Source organism: Pinus tabuliformis, chromosome 8 (genome assembly GCF_031772625.1).
Source record: "Pinus tabuliformis cultivar Carrire ecotype Pingquan chromosome 8, CPIR1, whole genome shotgun sequence".
NCBI classification, from domain to species: Eukaryota; Viridiplantae; Streptophyta; class Pinopsida; order Pinales; family Pinaceae; genus Pinus; species Pinus tabuliformis.
Genome location: NC_142294.1, coordinates 1,864,155,015 through 1,864,161,528, shown reverse-complemented (window position 1 = coordinate 1,864,161,528; position 6,514 = coordinate 1,864,155,015).

Sequence of the window (6,514 nt, the reverse complement as noted above, 5' to 3'; positions counted from 1 at the left end):
TTCAAAAAAACCTTTATTGTGGAATGTGATGTCTCGAGAAATTGAATTGGTGTAGTTTTAATGCAAGAAGGAATACTTATTGCTTTTGAAAGTCGTCTAATCAAAGGAAATAGCATCATCATTATGGTAGTTGATAGACTTACCAAGTATGCATGTTTTTGTGCATTATCTCATCCTTTTAAGTCTGGTACAGTTGCTACTGCATTTATGGAAATAATTCAAAAGCTTCATAAAATCCCAAAGATTATAGTAAGTGATAAAGATCCCATTTCACTGGAAATTTTTGGACGAAATTATTTTCTTGTCTTGGCACTCAATTAGTTCATATTTCATCTTATCATCCTCGATCTAATGGAAAAACTGAGATAGTGAACTAATGTTTGGAAGGATATCTTCGTTTCTTTGTATCTAATAAGAAAACATAATGGATCAAGTGGTTACCTCTATCTAAATGGTGGTATAACGCTTCCTTCCGTATTGCAGCAAAAATGACCCCATTTATGGCACTTTATGGATATCATCCACCATCCATCACATCATATTTAAGATAAAATGCAAAGGTTCAAGCAGTGGAAGTTCACATTGATAATCAACAACAAGTTCTCCAACTATTATAGGATAACCTCACTTTGGTGCAAAATCGAATGAAACAATAGGTCGATCAACATCGTACTAAAATAAGTTTTGATGCAGGCAATTGTGTATTTGTATAACTATAACCATACAAACAAATGTCCCTCCGACAAGCTAATAAGGATAATAAATTATCACCCAATTAATTAATAAGGATAATAAATTATCACCCAATTAATATGGTCCTTACAAGGTGTTACAAAATCTTCGTATTATGGCATACAAATTGGAGCTACCTGCATCTTCTCAAGTACAACTAGTTTTCCATGTGTCATGCTTAAATAAGGTTATTGGTCAAAAGCTTTCAATTCAAATAGAGTTGCCAAAACATGACAAAGAAGGAAAAATAATATTTGAGCCTGAAGTAGTCATGGAAATAAGGACCTGATGGCTACAAAATCGATCAATTTCCAAGTATCTCATTAAGTGGAAGAACTTACCCGCTAAAGATTCCACATGGGAGGATGATAATTTTATACAGAAGCATCAAGAACTACTCAAGCATTGAGGACAACACTTTTTTGAAGGAGAGGGGTATGTTAGTTCACTATAATACTAGTTTAGCCCCATATTGCTATTGTTGTGCCCCATAGAAGCCTACTATTATTATGGTTATGCCCTTACATTATTATTGTTATGTAGGCTCTCATTATATTGTGACCCCTTAGACTTGTATATATACAAAGGAGGTCTTATCATTTGTATCATCCAATAATTGTCCATTTATGTAATCTAAAGGAGCTTTCCCCCTCGAAGAGGATATTTCTCAATTCATTTATCTATGTTTTCTCTATTTTGTGAGCTAGTTGCATAACAACCTACAACATCCATTTGAGATTGCGACAGAAGCCTCTAACTATGTTATTGGTGTAGTCCTCATTCATCACATACAACCTGTGGTGTATCATAGTGAATCACTCTTTAGTAATGTCTGGAGATATCCCACCTATGATAAGGATATGTATTCCATCATGCAGACCTGCCTGTAATGGAATCCTTATATTTTTGGGAATGAGATGATTATCCAAATTCGTCACAAGCTTATACAACTTATGCAAACATAAGGGAAGTTACAGAATCACTGCCATTAGAAATGACCCACATTTCTATAACAATTCCATTTGAACTCCAAATGAAGGTTTTAACCATGTATAGAAATTACCTGCCTACGAATTATAAAAACAAAAAATAAACAGTGGCGAGAGAATAACACATAAAACAAATATACATAGAGATTTTCCCCTAGACCCCAAAACTGGGACTACCAGATTGATTTGTCAATATCTTCCTTTCAATGTTACAATACATATCTATACATGCTGAAGCATCCATAAACCCCAATCCATCAACCCTGGATTAGAACATAATCGTAGTTCCCTTAACCAGATCTACAAAATACCATGGACTAAAAACAAAACCATCATGCCCAAAACCATGTGCAAAACCAATGCACAAAACCACAGGTAGGTCAGCCCACCTAATATAGGGTCCAAAAAAAATTTCCTGGGGCACTGCCCCAGACCCCATAGGGAGTGGATACCGCCCCCCTCAACCCCATCCCCCGCTACACCCAGTGCAACAAATCCCCCTAGCTTAACTACTGGGGCTAGTCGTGGAAAGAATATAACACAAACCAACATTCTCCCAGTTGTTGTTTTCTTTCCACGGGGGGCCACAAGAGAGCTTAGTCATTGATCAAGCCCTGCAATGCCCATTGTTTCTCTACACCAAGGGAACTTCTCAGAGCTCATAGACTTTGTCAATGCATTTGCAGTATTCTCCAAAGTGTCCACCTTTACCATCAACACCTTTTTGTCTTCTACCATATCCCTCACAAAATGATACTGAACATCAATGTGCTTTGTCTTTAAATGATAAGCAGGGTTATTTTCCAAGAAAATTCCACTTTGTCTGTCACAATCTATCCTTATAACTCATTGTACTAACCCCATACTTGAACACAATCTCTACAACCAAACTGCTTCCTTGCTTGCGTGAGTGGCTGCCATGTATTCTTCCTCTATAGTTGACAGTGCCACTACATATTTTCTCTTATTCATCCAACTGAGGGAATATCCAAATAGGTTAAACACATACCCACTTGTAGATCTTTTGTGATCCAAATCTCCAACCCAGTCTGCATCAACAAAGCCATGGATGTCCAAAACCCTGTCCAATCCTGGTCTTCCTTGGTAGCACAAACCATAATCACTAGTGCCATGCAAATACCTGAAAACCCACTTCACTGTTGTCCAACGCTCCTTCCCTGGTTTTGACATAAACTTGATCAATACTCCCATTGCACATGCAATGTTTGGTCTAGTACAGACCATTGCATACATCAGACTACAGGCCACACTTGCATATGAAACGCGGGACATGTCCTCTTCCTCTTCTTGTGCCTTGGGACATTGTTCAGCAAATAACTCTACACCTAGAGGAATAGGAACCTTCATCGGTTTACTATCCTACATATTAAACCTATGCAGTATTGTCCTAATATACTTCCTCTAGTTTAACTAGAGATTGCTCTTTGCCCGATCTTGTTTAATTTCCATGCCCAAAATATAGTTTGCAGCACCAAGATCATTCATGTCGAATTTGGAGGACAATTGGGTCTTTAAATCCTTGATAATTTATTTTTTATTTCCAACCAGCAACATATCATCGACATAGAAGACCAGATAAATAACACGGTCACCAATTAATTTAAAATACATAGAGTGATCTGCTTTGCTTCTGGTGAAGCCAAGTCCCCGTATACATGTATCAAATTTCTAATACCACATCCTTGGTGACTCTTGTAACCCATACAGAGAATTTTTTAACTTCCATACTAGTTCTTTCTTACCCTTCACTGCAAATCCTTCAGGTTTCTTCATGTAGATATCTTCTTCCAGATCCCCGTGATGAAATGTTGTCTTCACATCCATCTATTCTACCTCAAAATCAAAAGTAAAAACAATAGATAAAAGTAATCTAATAGAAGCTACCTTGGCAACAGGAGAAAAAATATCACCAAAATCAATTCCTAGCACCATGGAATAACCTTTTTCTACAAAAAGAGATTTGTATTTCTCCACCTTTCATTTTGCATTCATCTTCTTCTTGAACACCCATTTGCTACCAATGGGTTTCCTTCCAACAAGCAACTCCACCAGATCCCAAGCCTCGTTTTTTTGCAAAGATGCCATTTCATCAACCATGGCCTCTTTCCAGAGTTTTTCATCCTCTGAATCTACTGCTTGCTTCATAGTTCTAAGATCATCATCAGTGATAGATAAAGCAAAATTTGAACAGAAAGCAGATGGAGTATAGCTTTTTGGCTGCCTTCTTTTCCAAATTGATCTTCTCACAACCAGAGTTTGTGGCTCTTCATCTTCTGATTCCTCTTCTACTGTAGAGTCTCATCATTCTTCCTCCATTAGCTTAAACTCTATCTTATCAAGTTCCTTTTGTAGGGCTTCATGTTTAATAACATCTTTCACCTCTCTAAACATCACATCTCGGTTGTACACAACCTTCCTTGTTACTGGGTTCCAAAGCTTATAACCTTTTAAACCATCCTTATACCCAATTAAGATGCACTTTTCAAATTTATTATCCAACTTTGTTCTTTTAGCCTTTGGAACATGTACATATGCATTACATCCAAATACCCTCATATGTGAAAGAGAGGGTTTCTTACTAGTCCATACCTCTTGTGGAGTTTTATCCTCCAACGTTGATGAAGGTGATCTATTGACCAGGTAACATATAGTCTCCATTGCCTCTGCCCAGAATTCATGTCCTAACCTCACACCACTGAGCATGCTTCTTTCTCTTTCCATCAACATCTTGTTCATTATTTCTACAACTCCATTTTTCTCGGGCATGCTTCTTTCTCTTTCCATCAACGTCTTGTTCATTATTTCTACAACTCCATTTTTCTCAGGTATGTATGAAGTAGTCTCCTGCCATGCTATGCCACACTTCTTACAGAACTCTTCAAATTCATTCTTGCAAAACTCTCCACTATTATCTGTCCTCAGCACCTTTATCTTCTTCTCTGTCTGGTTTTCCACCAAAGGTTTAAATTCTTTAAACCTCTCAAAGAACTCAGCTTTCTTCTTGAGGAAATATATCCATGTATTCCTTGAGAAGCCATCTATAAATGATACATAATACATAGACTTACCCGATGATGGAATTGACACAGGTCCAAACACCACTACGAACAAGCTCTAATATCTATTTCGCCCTCTTACCACCAGAGGGGAAACTCACTCGATTCTCCTTCCCATATACACAATTTTCACAAAGATCAAAATCTAGAGAGCTATTATACATACCTTCTACCATACCTTTACCATTAAGTATTCGAAGGCCCTTCTCTCCAATATGTCCAAGCCTTTGATTCCATAGAATGGTCTTTTCTCCAGAGACCACTATATTTTCTGCTTCACTTTCAAGAACCACGGAATTGTTGCACCCATCAATAATAGTGCTACCTTACAGCTTATACAAATTTCCAATTAGAAGTCCCCACATCAATACCAGTGCTCCCGAACCATCCTGTAGGTATCTTTCTCGAACATTGTTTTTACACCTGCATCATCCAACTTGCTTGCAGAAATTAGATTTATGGCTAATGGAGGAATACACAAAACACCCAGAAGTGTTCTAATCCTTCCACCTTGCAACTTAAACTTGACTTTTTCATGACCAATGATTCTAGCCTTCTTGTCATCCCCTAAGAAGACATCACCACCATCATATTTCTCATACTCGTAGAACCTCTCTCTATGAGGAGTGAAGTGAAAGGATGCACCTCAGTCAATCAACCATGCCTCATGATCTACATGTGTACTTGAAGAAGAAGCCAAGTACACATCCCCACCTTCATCTGAAGTGGTTTTCTCCTTTGCAGAAGGAGCATCATCAAATACCTTTCCTTTCTCAGCAACTTTATATTTACAGTTCCTTTTGTAGTGCACACCTTTACAGGTTTTCCTGGAGATTTAGATCTCCCACTCGAGGACTTATTTTTGTTTCTGTTTTGGCACTGTCCTCGTACAGATAAGGCATCACCATTCTAGCTCTCCATATTTTTCCATCTCATCTCCTCCATCAGCAAGGATGAGACTATTTCATCAAACTTCAAGGCAATTTCATTACTACCTATTGCAACAACCAGACTATCCAACAAATCTGGTAGAGAACACAACAAACTGATGCACTTATCTTCATCTAAAATTTTAATATCAACAGAGAATAATTGGCTTACCACAATATTAAATGCATTCAGATGCTCTATCGCTGAGTCTCCATCTTTCATCCTCAAGTTATACAGCTTTTTCCGTAGGAACAATTTATTCACCAGAGACTTAGATTGGTAAAAAGTCCCTAAATTGCCCCACAAAGCCTTCACCGTAGCTTCCCCTGATACATTCAGCAGTACTGAATCTGAGACACACAATTGTATTGTGCTTTTTCCCTTCTGATCCAACTTCTTCCGGTCTTCATTGGACATTGTTGTTGGTTTAGTACCTGGATCTACCGCGATCCACTGATCTTTATCCACCAACAGATCCTCCATCTTGACTTTCCACAACTCAAAACTCTGACCATTAAATTTCTCGATCTCTATCTTTCCACTGCTCACCATATTCTTTCACCATAACAATTGATCATGCAGATCTCCCACTGAACAGGGTCTACCATAGGCCTGAGAAAAACCCCTCAGCAAAAAAGGCATCCCCTTGAAGCCAAAATAACTCTGATATCAAATGAATTTTTTAACCCCGTACAGAAATTACCTGCATACGAATTCTAAAAATAGAAAATAAAAAATGGCGAGAGAATAACACAAAAAAAAAATATACACAAAGATTTTCCCTTG